The 15758-nt window shown below is 44.0% G+C and overlaps 1 protein-coding gene across 1 annotated transcript in view; it reads right to left on the bottom strand.

Annotated features, from left to right (window-relative positions):
- BASP1 (brain abundant membrane attached signal protein 1) overlaps positions 1 to 15293 on the bottom strand; it is a 54636-nt gene extending 39343 nt beyond the window's left edge. Inside the window, exon 1 of the mRNA XM_067730421.1 lies at positions 15071 to 15293. The gene's annotated coding sequence lies outside the window, so the exon portion shown is untranslated. The remainder of the gene's footprint in view (positions 1 to 15070) is intronic.
- Positions 15294 to 15758: the final 465 nt, after the last annotated feature.

The raw sequence follows: 15758 nt of genomic DNA, 5'->3' as shown, positions 1-15758 counted from the left end.
CCCCCAAAGAAAACACTGTGATATTTGCTAAAGATTCATTACAAGCTGGTTCTCGGATGTGAAAGTACAGCTAAGGCCAACACTCTGAAATATGCCTTATCTGTATAGCATGATGTCACATGGCCACAAAAGACGCCCTTCTGTGCCTTTAGCCCTTACTGGACCACAGGTTTTGTGCTAGAAACTGACATCCAAAGTTGAAGGAAGCAAAGTCCTGGCACGGATGAACTCACCATTTAGAGTAAGTGGTCACAGCACAGAACCAGGGCCAAATTCGTATCTACTTCATTAGGTTTATAATCCATTAATGTGTTAAGATTTAAAATCATACGCTCATCTGGAGGCCTCACTCCTGACCTCACAAAGACTGTTACAAACATTCATTGGTTAAGGTGCTCAATACTATTGATCCATTCAGTGACTTGCAAGGATGGATGAGAAATATAACCGCAGCCAGCCCCAGCTTTCACTCACTGCGGTTTATGCCTGAGAAGACCTCACAGTGTAATACTATTTGTTTCCCAAATAACAATACGATTTCATTCCTCCTTTGACACTCTACCTTAGGAGGAAGCTCGGAGGCAGGAGCCATTAGTACTAATCACTCCATAATGTCCCAGGGCTTTAGTACAATTACCACTAAGGTTACCGCTTGGAAACAGAATCCTTACACTAATTGGAGTTCATCAGATATTCATCTTCATAGTAAGCACAACTGATGAGCTGAAATTTCCCGTCCATAAATGGAAGTTACCTCAGCTGCAAAAGGACCTCAGCCTTTCAGAGGACATGTGCGCTCCATGAATATAATGTCCTGTAGGCAACCTCTGACACTGAACAAATACGGAGCGCTTGCTAAGTCCCAGAACTGTTGCACAGCACTGTAACGGGTCAACCAAACTGACACACCCCTGCCTCCCAGGTCTTTCCACCTAGAGGAATGGAGACGTTAAATAATCCCATCAGTTTTGATGACTGTGGGGATAAAACTGCCAAGTGTTCTGAGAGGTGTGGGGATAATCAAGAAAGCCGTCTCTGAGAAGGTGGCATTTTTAAGCCGAGGAGTACTCGGACAATGGGAAAAAAGAACACTCCCGGCAGAAGAACGGTGGGAAAGAGCTTGGAGCCTTGGGAGAACTGAGAGGCAGGCCGTGAACAGAGGGTGGGTGACGGCGAGGACCAGAGGAGGCTGAAGAGGAAAACAGAAGGTGAACACGTGGGAACTGACGGATCAGCAAAGGATTTTTACATTTTATTCTAAGTGTAACAGAAAGTCATGATAGAAAAGTCTTCAGCACAGGAATGCCATGATTAGACTTAGCAGAGGAAGACAGCAGTAATCGAGGAGAGGGATCCAACTTCGACTAGGTCCCTAGCTTAGTGTAGAGAGGAATGGACGGATGTGAGGGCTAATATAAGGTAGACGCCATAGAGCTTTGTTAACAGGAAGAGCCCAGTTTTCTGGAGTGAATGGAAGAAGGTGCTATTAACCAGAAGTCGAGCACTGAAAGAAGACCACAGACATTGGCTCGAAAACAGATGTGGCATAAACCAGTTAAAATAAAAAATTCAGGGCTTCCCTGGTGGCGCAGTGGTTGAGAATCTGCCTGCTAATGCAGGGGACACGGGTTCGAGCCCTGGTCTGGGAAGATTCCCCATGCCGCAGAGCAACTAGGCCCGTGAGCCACAACTACTGAGCCTGTGCGTCTGGAGCCTGTGCTCCGCGACAAAAGAGGCCGTGATAGTGAGAGGCCCACGCACCGCGATGAAGAGTGGCTCCCGCTTGCCACAACTAGAGAAAGCCCTCGCACAGAAACGAAGACCCAACACAGCAAAAATAAATAAATTAATAAACTCCTACCCCCAACATCTTAAAAAAAAAAGAGCCTTTAAAAAAAAAAAATTCAACAGTAACTCACATTGCAGGTTTTATGCAGAAAATAATTTACCAGTGAAATTTTTTATAAAAGATATTAAACAGTACCAACTTTCAATTAGTTTAGGGCTGCTGGTTCATCTAGAATCATCACAGTGAATTACTGTATTCAATTAGACTGTGGCTTAGTGAGGTAATATTTTTACTGCCGTAGTTAACACAACATGACGTGACCTGCAGCTTGAAACAGAAAGGCAACGGCTGAATCACTTGAGAGGGCACTTTCAAAAGCTGTAAATTGCTTTTTGAAAAAGAGCATCTCCAAACTGTTCAGTGAAGACATACCCACATCCACATTTGTTGAGAATGCCCCTCAAAAAATCCCTTCAGGGGCTTCCCTGGTAGCGCAGTGGTTGAGAGTCCGCCTGCCAATGCAGGGGACACGGGTTAGTGCCCCGGTCCGGGAGGATCCCACATGCTGCAGAGCGGCTGGGCCCGTGAGTCATGGCCGCTGGGCCTGCGCGTCCGGAGCTTGTGTTCCGCAACGGGAGAGGCCACAGCAGTGAGAGGCCCGCGTACAGGACAAAAAAAAAAAAAAAAAAAAAAATCCCTTCAGTATCACTACTTGTTTTAGTACTTGGAAAGGCCCCAACATTCATGAGCCTTGATTTCTGTTATCATCAAAGACTTCACATGACTCCTGACACTAACTTCCCACTGTTTACTGTCCCTCTGTGCAGAAACCTATCAAAACTCCAACCATTCTTCCCACATTTGCTTTCTGTTAAAGCTTGTATCTTCTAATGTCTTCAAGTCTCTATGTAATAAAACTTGCCCTGTAGTAATACTCTGTATGGTGAATCCCTACCCACAAGCATGGATGCTAGAATGGGATTTTAAACTGGCTTACACATCTGGTCAACTCTTCCATCTAGAGTAGGAAGGGCTCTTTACCAATGCCACTATTGGTAAGAGTTTTTTGTCTGTTTGTTTTTTGTTGTTGGTTTTTTCGCCCAGAATACCTCTATTTTAATTTACCCAAGACTGGCTAGTTCTTTACACGACATGGACTAGGTAAATCCTTCTCTCTTCCTTTATTCACTCTTGTCATTTTTAGGTATATGGATAACCAATGGGAAATGCTTCAAGCAGAGGAAAAACATGATCATACAGTGCTAGAATGAAAACTAGGCTTCACCACGTATTAATGCCTATTGATTGGTGGCGACTGCCTAGAGCACTGTGTTGAGAAGGATTCTGAGGCCTCATCCATAGACCCAAGTCCATCCTGAGTAAAACAGAGGGAACGGTACCTGCATACATACTTTGCCAACCCCAGTCCAAGGGAGCCACAAAAACAGGCTTCGAATCACACACAGGATCTACCTTTTCCAGCAACGTGAATCTCAGGGAAATTAACTTCTCTGCATCTCATGTTGTCCAAAGAGAACACTACTTAGGTTTGCCTCACATGGATTTGTGAGGATTAAACCACAGGCTCCAGGGTAGCTCATCTTGAGGGCAGGGAAAATGGCATTTTGCACAGGGGCTTCGAATGTTCCTCACTGTAAACCACCTTTCCTAATATGAAACATGAATTGTTATGAGCTGTGTCCCCTCCTCCCACAGATTCATATGTTGAAGCTCTAACTTCCAGGGCCTCAAAATGTGATGGTATTTGGAGAGAGGGCCTTGAAGTCCAATAGGACTGATGTGTCCTTATAAAAAGAGATTGGGACATACAGAAAGAGACACCAGGGGTGCACGCACGCAGATGCAAGACCCCGTAAGGACACAGCAAGAAGGAGGCCATCTGTAAGCCAGGGAGGGAGACCTCAGAGGAAAACGAACGCCCTGACTATCCACACCTTGACTTTGAAATTCTAGCCTCCAGTCTGGGGTATTGTGTTATGGCAGCCCTAGCAGATGAATACAGGAACAAAGCATCCCTGCCTCTGCCATTCCTATCCCTGCAAGAGCATCTCCACCCTCCTGTTCCTTGCCTTCCTCCTCACGTGCTCTAGTCTCCTTTTCTCCCCAGAAAACTCTAGAAGGAGGGGGCAGTGCAGGGCTTGGAAACGAGGTCATTGACCGCTGATCTAGAACGATGCCGTTTTGCTTCCTGTAGCGTACTTACCAGAAATCCTGCCCACGCAAGGGGAATCCAGACACTCTTAACAGAAAGGAATGGCATTCCCCTCTCTCCATCCAGAAATATGGCTGCAAAAGTACCTCGTTGAAACTTCCCTCAAGTGTAGCCATCTGCTCCCTCTCAGAAGGATTTTACAAAGCTCACTATTTCACAAGAAGTGCTACTGTACCCAAATGTCTCTCCCTCTCTCAAGATAAGACGGTTTAATTAGCTAGGGGGGTAGTTAAATGTGTTATCAGAACCAGATTTCAATGGAAATTCATCCCCAGCCAACTCACATCTCACACTAACCGTGGTGCACGTTAGTGATCTAAAACATTTATTCTAGTAGTTAGATATTTTCTCTACTAGGTAAACTATGCAAACAATTGCTAGCATGTCAGGGCCTGCTGGTTTGCCATGCTGTGTGCTGCTAACATTAATTGTATTATATTATGCTGTCTAAATACCCTAAGGGTTTGGGAGGTTTGGGGGTCGATTTTTAGATATATCTCCCTCAGGTCACACCCTCTTCCAACAGAAATCATGCTCAACTCAAAACTGGCTTGAGGGTTTTTTTCACTCCCCTTAGAAACAGCAGTAACATTTTTTGCAGTATTACATCATTCTGGACTTCTTTATCTGGGATTCTTGGCTATCTCACTACAGGTATGACAAAGGATACTCCTTAGGTAGTATGCCTAGCAAAGTGGATCAATAACAGGAAAGAGATATGCAAGCAGTAGCTCTTGGTCTTACAGAAGGCAAGTTAAAGGGGGTAGCATGGGGACAAATCCTAATTTAACTGGGGACAAATCCTAATTTGCCACCTGCTTCCTTTAACCACCACTTCTCCATTTAACATGGTAATATTTGTTGCAGGGAAATAAGGATACAGTCAAAGAATGTGTTACTATCGACAACATTAAAGTTTAAAGTACAACAATGTGATATTTTTTTAAGCAGGAAGGACTAATTAACATGGCTGATGAGGCAGAGGGATGTGAAGCCTGTTGACATTCAAATTCAGTTTTTCAGGAGTTCATTTTTTGGTTATATTCTCAGCACTCAGAGTTAGGAGTAAATCAAACATCATAGCTTAGAAATATTAATGGAACTCCTTTCCCATTTAAAACTACAACTCTTACCTTTTGTGTTATAATCCCATCATGTGGTTGCTTCTCTCTGCATTGTAGCCAGTTGAGTTCTCCTAGGACAACACTCATACCCAACTACCCACCAAGCCACCCACCCAGGAGACTTTATTATGGATGAAATCGAAGCTAAGCTCTCTGGATAGTGGAAACAAAACCAGTAAGAATAGAAAGGGTGGAGGTAAATGGAGTGAGCTACTAGCTCTGTCTCTTACACCAGAGAAACTTTCAGTGAGACTTTTCCTTAGTCAACCACCAGATTAGGTGAGGAAGAAGACTGATAATCATGTGAGTCACATGAAGAAACACATACCTGGGAAACTCAATCTTGTATTAACAACCTTCTTGAGAACATTGCTACAAACACTTGTTACTATTTGTCTGAAAACCACACACTGAAAGTGCTGGAAAAGTCCAGTTGGGTAAGCCCTAGGAATTCAAAGCTTGAGGTCTCAACAAAAGATCACCAGGGCTACTGAGGAAACCCTAGTGCCACAATAACCTCTGGTCAATAAGGGTAGTATTCACTGAGGCTGGGTGATCACGAGACCCCCCAAGAGCTATTGTCACCAACTGTTAACTGAGACTCTTCCTTTCTTCCTTAGGAAAATGAGTCATTCAGAAAAGATTCCAGAACACTTCATTTAATCATTTAAGTCTTTAGTGAATACCCAAGTGGTCATATAACCTCACCCTACCTTCTTGATGGAATGCAGGATAAAGGAGGAGAGAAAGTCATCTCAAAATCTCTCCACCTGTAAGTCACTGATTTCTCTCAATTTTCCTTTTACCCAATAGTCTTAAATATGCCGAAAGCAAATACAGATGATGTTATCTTGTATTGAAACAGCTGAGAACATTTGTAAAGGTCAGAGACAGCAAATATTCCTATAGCTCCTACAGTTTCCAAGACAAGCTCAGAGAAGCTTAAAACAGTACTCTGTGACTACGCAACGATTCCAAGGAGACACTCTTCTCTATAACCTTAAGAAACTGGGATGTCCTCAGTTATTAGATGGTTCCTATTATGTTCTCTTTTGATATACTATTTTCCCAATTAGACCTTGTTACTATTTAACTTGGCTATCGTATTAGTCTGTGTGGCAATTGCGTTTTGAATGCCTGGCAGTGGGTAAATGATGTGGGTCTTTTCAAAATCACTTGGCCAAGCAATCCAGGAAACTTGTAATTTAGAAAGCTTCACCAGGAAAAGCTGTTCTCTGACATCTTTTTCTTCATAAACTTACAAAAAACTTTTAATCTGGGTTTATTTTAGGAATATATCCATTTCTGAACCTGCAAAACTATAATAATTAAAAGCATTACAAAAACTGTGACGCCCTTGCTTATTGCAGGTTTCCCTGGGAAACAATATAAATTTATCCAAAACTTATTCTCCACTTACTGAAATGACTAAAGAGATTATTTTAAATATGAAATTAGAACTCTCTTATCCAAAACTAAACTTATCACAGCTTCTCCAAATACAGATGCACATAAACAGTTTACACTGCTAAAATCCGTTTCAAACGTCTGAATATGAAGCTTTATGAAGTGTTTTAACACCTTAAGTACTTAAGTTCCGTATCTTAATGACTACTTCAGAAACGTACAGCCCTTTTAAATCCTCTAAATCAGCCCAAATACTATAAATGGTAATGTTAAAGAAAAAAGATTAAACCTCATGTTTCACGCAGCTCTCAAACCAATAAGCCAGATGACACCAGTAATCGGCGTAAAAGCTTGTGTCCATCACCTCTCCACAGCACTGTGCAGGCTGGCTTTTCCAGGAGATTCCGGAGCATTTCGAGAGTACCATGCTCGACTGCTCCGCTCACTCTACAGCCCCAAATTAGTCTAAAACCAACTGGCTTTCTTTTCAAACTCCTACCCTCCACGTGCAGGCTCCAAACCCTGCCACGCTGTTTATTCTAGGAGGAAAACAAAGATATGACATGAAAATTGAGTTTTCTGGGCGAAGTTGTTTTAATGCATGCCATAAATTCTTCGGCATCTAAAGGAAACCACATGCCTATAATGTAAGAAAAAAAAAAGAGAGAAGTTGAGGGGGAAAGATGGCGCGTAGATAAAGCAGTAGCGGGCAGTAAGCACTGAGTGGTGTTATCAAAAGGCAGAATGGCTTCTCTGCTGGAGAGGGGAGACAGGGCATCAGGGAGAGAAACAGGGTCAGCATTGGGTTTTCAAAAACTGGAATCAGAGTCAAAAAATGGTAAGTTTTTTTTTTTTTTTTTAAAGTTATAGACAGTGAGTAAGAGCTTGACTCAATCAGACAGAAGGGAGGGCCCATAGGAGTGAGGCTTTATTGAGAAATAACCTGGGTTTCCACTCAGCCACTAACCAGCTCAGGGGACCTTGAATAAGCCGCTAACTTTTCTAAGGTCCTTTTGAGTTCCAAAAGAAGTGCTTTAGTCATGAGCTTTCAAACCTTCTGTTAGAATGAGGCAAGTACTTACAAAGGACTGTGGTTGAGTTAGGATGGTATTACAAGCAGCCACCAACCTTCTGTAAATGAATCTTGTGTGGGGGCAGAAGGAAAATGGGGTCACAGATTTAGGACTTGGTTTATTTCTAATCAGGCAACCCTAATTGCATAGCTGGAAGAGGGCTGACCAGTATCCCTGATTAGTATTTCAAAGGTAGAATCATAGGTAAGGCATTTGAAGGATTCCTTCCACTTGGGAAGTGTCACGAGGAAAGTGAAGGCGGCAACCAAACCCACATTTCTCTACAGCCCTGAAAAGCAGCCCTCATTCTCACCGTCATCATCCCAGAAATAATTTAAGGATGTCAGCCCACGTTCACTATGACGGGAAGCATTTCTAATCTAGAGATCACTTAATGTATTTACAGATTAAATATTTATTAGACACTGTATCTCTTCTAAGACAAATAATTTTTCATTGAAGAACTTAGTACAACTCTCTCTAAATGAATATTGAAGAAGTTAATGTGTTACAATATGTTATCCATTTTATCAAGTGTCCGTAATTACGTGAAATAAAATGGCCATGGCTTATGGGAAAGACAGCAGCATTGGCCAGCGGAATAGGGCTATCAGACATGGATTCAAATTCTATCAATTTCTATTAGCTCTAGGATCTTATGTACATTATTTAACCCTCTATTTTTTCCTTTATTCACAGGTAAAATGCATCTTACAATTTGTTCGAGGGCATAAATTGCAATTAGAGCATATGACATACAATCAATAGTCAACAAGTGTCCAATTTCGTCCCTTAACTTCTCCAGATTTAAAAGAAAAAAAAAAAAAACCTTTGATGGAGGAAATGTCTTAAATGATAAAATCACTATATCCAAAACCTCCTTCCTATACTGAATACCTGACAGATAAAGTAAAATATAATTTCCTTCCTGAGTCCTTAAGATTCAAACTCCTGTTTAAAGAAACTATTAAAAAAAAAATTTAGCCAAAATGAGAATGATTTTATCTTCACTCAGCAGCCAAGCCCAGTGTCCTGAAGGACGAACACAAATCACTCAGGCAGGTCCCTGAATTAAATGCCTGAAAGGTCAAACGGATTCCAGGATGAACCACCTCAAATATCTGAAATTCCCAAGAATTTCCCTTTTTTTTTTTTTTTTTCTTTTCAAAGAGGCCACGATGACTAAGGCTGCCAGAGAGATAATTATTTCTAAAGATTTTGTCAACAGGTGACAACACCTTCAACATTCCTGAGTAAGACAAGCTTTAGTTTTTACTCCTGGTGTGGGTGGTAGGGATGTGGCAAAGTGAAAACTTATCTAAACTGGTTTATATCAATCTTTGCACTAATGACTAAAACACTCCTTTCATATGCTGATGATGCACTAGATTCAGGGCACAACAAAGCCAAGTCTCTTCAGGAATATGAATGAATTATGTCTACATCCAAGGTTATCCATCTCAACAGAACAAACCAGTGAGCCTTTCTCTGAAGGTCTCTCAATTTCCAAGGACTTTCATATTATTGTTTTATACTGTAATACCAATCAATACAGAGGCTGGGGTTCTATGACTACCCATTTTGGACTTTCAAAACTAGTACAAGTGTCCTGGCAACATATTCAAGGTATCATAGCTATACTTGGAGGATTTTTCCAAACCACAGACTTCTATGTTCTACCAACTGTCCAGGGTACCACCACCAGCTTGTCTTGCAATAATAATCTTTGAAATAAGCATATAAACAGCTATAAATGTAGAGGATGAAGTACAGAAAGCTGGTCCTCTCACAACTTTACAGTGTATGTGCATTATAAAGTGTGAGGCATTGTCCTAGGTCTCTGACTATTTCACTTAATCCTTACAATAACTCTATATTATAACCCCCATTTTATAGATGAGAATTGAAGCACAGAGAAGCTAAGCAATTTGCCAAAGGTCACACAGCTAGTAAATGGTTGAGACGAGATTCTTAACCCAGTGAATCTGGCTCCACACCCAGCCCGCCAAGTCACGCTTTCTAAATATCATACTTCCTACACAATGTACAGTGGCTGAGCCCTATATTTCAAGGTGAAGTTCAAGGAACAAACCCACAAAGTCCAGTCCTTCCTCCCTCATCCAAAATGAACAAGAAAATAAAAAATCAAGTCAAAAACCGGTTCAGAAAGTGTTTAAGAGATAAGAAGGAAATGTTGTGTAAATATTTTGCCTTCCTCACTGAACACCATTTTCTTATATTATCTTGAAACGTTTCCTTATGACCTGGTTCCCTGTTGTGCTTGCAGATGACTTCCATTTCTAAGTCTCTAAAGCTTTCAGGAATTTATTCCTAGACTTCGAAGCATGCTCGAGCACAACCTTCCCTCACTGACTGCCTTCGCTAGTCAAAAAAATCTCTGCTTTCCCTGTTTTTGTTCAAAACTTCTACTGCCTTTGGAAAGCCTGATTTTTAAAGTTACTTAAACCCTCAGGGTGCAGAAGAGGGAAAACACACTCTGAGACTCTGCATCCATCTCATCCCATTTCTGAGTTCCAGAGAGAAAAAAAGGCTGTGGTCTAACCTCATTGCTTCTTAGGCTTGTGTCTTTTCAAAATTACAATTTCACTATATCCTGGTAAGAATTTGATTCCCTAAATGATTACCTTTTACTTTTGATAAGGTTTCCTGGACATTTTTTCTCACACGGCACTTACCTAGATGTCTGTCTTAATAGCAGCGGAGGGAATGGCATTTAACAAAAACCTTCCTTTGGCAGGCTGGGAACCTCTGTGGTTTTAAGACTACCCCTGTATTTTCTCAAAAGAACTTAAATGCCATCTCTTGAGTTACATAAGCAGCCATGGTAAATTCAGTGAGGGTGGCCATCCTAGCTTCATTCAATCCACTTTGAGGCAAATTCCCATGCAGCATCTCACAGAATTTCAAATATCTACATGAGGTTTGAAATATCCTATTTCTGACTGAATACACCGAAACCCTCAGGTCTTAATCAGCGTGGAAACAAAAATACAGCTCAATATACAGAAATTAGTTACCGATGTCAATCACACTGATGACTGTGCTGAAAATGCAGACTGAGAGGTTAGGCCGGCCCCTAAGAGCCAGCCACTGTACTTATGCACTTTTCAGACATTATGTGTGGTCCTCATTATAGCCTAAAATTAGGAATTATTACTCCAATTATACAATTGAATAAAGTGAAATTCAAAGAGGTTTGAAGTAATTTGGCCAAAGTGGCCGAGCCAGTGCCTAGAGATTTTTCAAACTGACTCTCTTTTCCACTAACTACATCCTAGGAAACCTCTCCATCAACAGTATTTGCTCTTTAATAAACATTCTGGCTGTGCACAAGCTCAGTTATTTCCTGATACTAATCCACCAGAATTAAGCTGTAAAGTTCACACTGCATTGTATTATCCAAAGTCTTAAGAGGCAGAATAAATGCAAAGGATTCAGTGAGCTGAGAAAACTTGATAAAACGACAGATTCCGCACCCATTCCCCCCATCCCCAGAACTTCAACCCATACACATGCTCGGTTTTCCCTTAGCAGTTACCTGGTTTCCAGTTTACCAGCTAAAACAATCATTAAGAAGATGTTAATCTTTTGATAAACTACCTATTAGAAAGATAAAGACCTAAGCAAACCAGAGCATCGCTCGCAACAGAAGCAGACACCAAAGGCAATTGCTTTGGACAAATAGTTAGCATGCCTTTTCTGAATATTTTTCAGAACAAAATTTTACAAATGATAACAAAAATAAGGCAAAGCAACTTTATTATAAATCTTTTATTTAGGAAGCATTGTTTATTACAGCTTTTAAAGGGCTTTATGTGAATGTTTAAGCCCATAAATGAACATGTTAATTTCAGATGCTCAATGCAACCCATTTGTTTCAGGGGTACATGGGGAAAAATTGGAAATGAGCATCTCAGTAGACTAGCTAGGTTCTCCCGTCTATATACATACTGAGAAAAACAGAAAATTGATTACTTTCCGAAGACCATTATGAAGCACTGTAAAATGATATCCTACACCGACTAGTTTAGTTTCATATCATTAATAAAATTTTATTTCGTAACATGAGTAAATACGTATAAATTGTGTATGAGTATATACACGGCACCTTACTTGCTTTAAAAATGGTTTCGGATTTTGCCATTTTTTTACAAAACTACAGTGACTATTGCAGACATCCATTGTTCAGTGACCGAATCTCCTCCAAACCTAAGTTTTTCATACTCCACTTATCTTGACCACGGAATGAAAATGGTTTAAAATTGTTGTTAATGTGAATTTTTTTTAAAAAAGACAAAAATTAAAGAGACAGAATATGTCACATCTTAGATTATAATATGGTTTGGTCTAGTAAATCCAGGAAGATGTAACGATGCCTCCAAAGAGAGGGAGCCAAAGCCCATAGGGCTCTTCGGTTCAAATTAGATGTTCAAATTAGGGTGGTCTGTGGGGGAGGAAAGGTCCTCCTGTGCCCACATAATCACAGCGTGAGCACCAGTTAAGGAGAGATGCGCCACTGGCGCCACTGATAATACTGTGTAGTCATTGTTGGCGCATTTTGTCAAAAGGCCCAACTCCCTTTCTCTACCTGTTAAAGCTTGCCAGAAAGCTAGCTGGATAAAAGAAAAAGGTAACTGATCATTTATAATTCAATTTAAGAATTATCTTCCTCAAAAACCTAAGATTCATTGAATTGAGGACATATTGGCATATATATGCTATTGCATGTGGTCTATATTGACTCATCTCAAAAACATAACCTAAAGGAAAAGAAAAAAAACAACAAAAAAACCCTACATCTAGCCCTCTAAACCATAAAAAAAAAAAAAACACTCAATACTAAGGAGTAGAGAGGGTAGCAGGCAGTCACCCTACCAAATAAAGGTCCTGATACAGTAAAAAACTTGATCAATATCAAGTTTTATTAAAAAGGAACAAAAGAGACGATTTCCATTTTCCTGCCACGTGTTGTCTTGCCAGGGTGTACCGAGAATACTTAGGTATAAAATTCTCTCAAGCATGACGTACCATTGTGAAAATATTATTAATATTTAGCTCCTTTTTATACACACAGTAAGTCTCCTTTTAGTTGGTAGAACAAACTAGCCCAAAAAGAGGCCATAATCTGGTTACTGCATCACTGGAAAAAAAATCAGTCATCAACCATCAAGTGTGTGTGTGTGTGTGTGTGTGTGTGTGTGTGTGTGAGAGAGAGAGAGAGAGAGAGAGAGAGAGGGAGAGAGAGAGAGAAAGAATGGCTCATGGCTTCTGTTAGACACAGAAAAATGAAGAATTTAATCAACCATCTTCACCCCAGCAGCCCCAGCTGCTTCTTCCTCTCCTATCAGTGGATTTCCATCTCCATGGGGTTCCTCTTTGGGATTCCTAATGAAACAATGAGGTACTAGGAATCAAGAGAAAACAGACAGCGTTAGGATCCTGACAAGGTAACCCTTTTTCTCAGCTCTGGGTTTTGTAGGCCATCTTGTTCGTATAAACGCCAAAATGTCTTAATTTTTCCCAAGGAGTGACACTAGGGGCAATGCCCACTGTCATTTCTGAGACCAAGGTCCCTTAATCAAATGGCCAGCAGCAAAAATCTGTCAGACAAACGGTTAATTGATGCACATGAAGACAGCCACCATCACTGCAGCGCAATACGTTACAGGAAAGAGAATAATGAACAGCACGAGAAAGGAAAACAGCAGTGTTCGGTTACAAAAATATTTAATCCCCAGTTTGCCCTCATCGTCAAGGCTAATCTTATTTTTCATCAATTGAAATCGCTAAGAAAGCAAGAGATGAGATAGCCTGGAAAAGAAGAAATACACACACAAGGGGGGAAAGAAAAAACTGTCATCTGTATCCAGCGGTTTCACGCAACGTTTAGGGCAAACGCCTTTGTTCCTGGGCTTGGGAAGGGAGTGGGGGGGTGGGTGATGGAAAGATCAGATAGGGCTGCCTGGGCCCTCCACTCCCTGTTCTCCGGCGCATGCGCCAGGCCAAGACAAAGGAATAGGTAATTACAGTCCCGATTCATTCATTTTGCCCGCAGTACTGAGGATCTGCTGGCCCCGGCTGTAGTCCCTGGGAGGTTGATCCACACCTCTATTGCAGGAAGACCACCTCTAGACTAGTGTTTGATTTTTAACCCGCCACAGATGTGCTAGTGGCCTCGCGGCAGACCGAGGTGTGGTGTCAATCCTGGTCAAGGTACTAAAAATGCACCCGTGTGCGCTGTGCTAATTTAAGCAGAGTGAAAATTACACAGGCAAAGACTGTTCACTGAGTCCGTTTCAAGGCGGACATGTCTCCGAGGAAGCAGATCAGGAGGCCAGCCAAGCGTTCGATGAATATTCATGAAAGAATGCGGTTTGTAGCCACGCTTTGTGTGTGTGCGCGCGGACCCAGGGATTCTGCAATTTTTATTCTTGGGGTGGGGGGCGGGTAGGCGGGGGCGATTGGGCGAGGAGGGCGAACAAGGGCCGAGAGTCGGCTTTCAGTGTTAGCGCTTTCAGCAAAACCTGCTAAACCCCAAACCTTCGCTCACAGCCGGGCTGGGCGGTCAGGGGCCGCGCGCTGTCAGGTTCAAGCTCACACCCTCCCGGCCGGGCCCGCGACAGGAGGCACTCAGCGCATTCTCCGAACCGAATACTCGAAAACATAAAATACTCAGATGTAGCCCACGGGTTCATGGGAAGGCAGTTCAGCCACGACCGAGGCTGGGGCTCTGATCTGCTCAGCTGTGCTTCTGGAGGCACGTTGTCGTGTGAACCTCGCGTTTCCTTGGCCACCCGAAGCCAAAGATTCAGGAGTCCCACAGGTCAAGGAAACCCATCTGCTGAACCAAAAAGCCGCCTCCTCCCTTCGGATCACACCAGATTCCCCGTATTCCTTCTCCCCTCCCTCCCCCCCGCCCCACCGCACCCCACCCTCCATCTTCTGCTGCTGCGCCCCTCGCACCAAGCGCTTTCTTCCCGGCTCTGGACAGGGCCAGTGGCAGATACTCTCCCCTCGGCCTCCCAAAACCGTCTCTTCGGGACGCAATTCATTTAAAGGGTTTCACATTTGGCAATTTCCTCCTTAACTAGCAGCTTCCCTCCCACCGCCCACCCCCAACTCCGTTTATCAGGCTCACCAACCCCCCATCCTCCCCGCCCTGCGAGCGGTCGAAACCACCCACCTCGGGGCCCCCCATCACCCCAGATGCCCGAAGCGCGACGGAGGCCTCACGGAGGGGGACCGCACGACCCGCGCCGTCTAGTGGGGACCGCACCACTCCCTCCCCGCCCCGGGCTGCGGCGCCGAGAGAGAACAAAGGGCCTCGGGGGTGGGGCGGGGGCAGAGTCGGGAACGGAGGCCCCCGGTGGCCTGCAACCCGGGTCCGCGGCGGCAGCTGGGCCACCGGGGCGCGCCTCCTTACCGGATCTGGGTGCCTGTGCCGCCCCTGGGTGAGCGCGGTGCCGCGGAGGGGCCCGGGTCGCTGGCGTCGTCCGGCCGGGTGCCTGGCCGCTGGCGGTGGCTCTCTCCCCGGCTCGACGGCGGAGCCCGGAGCGAGGAGCGAGTTGGAGCGCTGCCGCCGCCGCCGTCGCCGCTGCCGCTACTGCTGCCGCCGCTGCCGCTGCAGCCTCTGCATTTCTCGCGCTCGCGCTCCCCCTCCCCTTCCTGCCCAGCGCCCTCCCCCGGCGCGTCCGCCCGCCCAGCCTCCCTCCTCCCGCTCACCCCGCCCACCTCGCTCCCTCCCTTTGCCTCCATCCCGGTGCCCCTCCCGCCTCCCCTGAGTTCCCCGCCGCTCTGGGGCCCCGCCCGTCTCCCTTCAAATCCCCTCCATCCCGGTTGCCCCCACCTCCCTTCTCCTCTAAACGGCTGATCCCCTCCTTTCCTCCCCTTCCCTCCATCCCTGTGCCCCTCCTGCCTCTCTACATCATATCTGAACGCCGGTTTCCCACTCCCTCCTCACCTCCCCTCCCCTCTTCTCCCGTCCCCCTGCTCCCCACCTCTGCCGCCTCCCCTTCCCCGCGGCGCCGGAGATGTCCGTGGGCACTACTCTCTGTTTTTCTCAATCTCTCTCTCTCTCTCTCACTTTCTTTCTCTCCCTCTATTTGGAACGG

This window comes from Pseudorca crassidens, chromosome 3 (genome assembly GCF_039906515.1).
Source record: "Pseudorca crassidens isolate mPseCra1 chromosome 3, mPseCra1.hap1, whole genome shotgun sequence".
Lineage (NCBI taxonomy): Eukaryota > Metazoa > Chordata > Mammalia > Artiodactyla > Delphinidae > Pseudorca > Pseudorca crassidens.
Note: the sequence above shows the minus strand (reverse complement) of the source record. Positions and strands in the feature narration are given on the sequence as shown.